We start from the raw sequence: 681 nt of genomic DNA, 5'->3' as shown, positions 1-681 counted from the left end.
TGTCATCCAAGATGTTCACGTCTTGCTGTCTTCAGTCGCAAAGAAATTAAGGTTTTTGAGGAAAACATGCCAGGATTTTTCTCCATATAATGGACTTCAATGGTGGCCAACGGGCTGAAGGTCCAAATTGCAGTTTCAATTTCAGAGTGGGTCGCGGAGTGTACAGTCAAAGAAACAACATCAATAACAAAAAACGTAATTCTAAATGTTTTTCTGATGAGAGACGTTTATTTTGAAAGATGTGCGTGAAAGCTGTTATCACTTTTTTTTTGCAGTTTAAAGGGGTCATATGATGCGATTTCAATTTTTCCTTTCTCTTTGAAGTGTTACAAGCTCTTGGTGCATAAAGAAGATCTGTAAAGTTGCAAAGACTAAAGTCTCAAATCCAAAGAGATATTCTTTATAAAAGTTAAGAGTCAACCATGCCTACCTAAAACGGCTCGTTCTAACACGCCCCCACATACCTACGTCACGATGTGGGAAGATTTGCATAACACAGCCCAAATGTTCACGCAAAGAAAGAAAGCATAACTTTTATTCTCGCTGTAGTATTGATGCCGCCATGTCGAGACGCTGTGTGTTTCGTTGTGAAAGCGAAACTACTTTATTTGGCCTTCCAAAAGAGGACGATATCCGCTTCGTCATCCCTAGAGCTGATCCGTGCTGGTCGCGGAGGAAATA

General features: G+C 40.4%; 1 protein-coding gene across 1 annotated transcript in view; it reads right to left on the bottom strand.

The window, feature by feature from the left end:
- Positions 1-681, bottom strand: part of LOC107751564 (ran-binding protein 9-like) — a 20,783-nt gene that overhangs the window by 1,281 nt on the left and 18,821 nt on the right. The window lies entirely within an intron of this gene.

Source organism: Sinocyclocheilus rhinocerous, unplaced genomic scaffold (genome assembly GCF_001515625.1).
Source record: "Sinocyclocheilus rhinocerous isolate Xijiao unplaced genomic scaffold, SAMN03320098_v1.1 scaffold3000, whole genome shotgun sequence".
Taxonomy (NCBI): domain Eukaryota; kingdom Metazoa; phylum Chordata; class Actinopteri; order Cypriniformes; family Cyprinidae; genus Sinocyclocheilus; species Sinocyclocheilus rhinocerous.
Note: the sequence above shows the minus strand (reverse complement) of the source record. Positions and strands in the feature narration are given on the sequence as shown.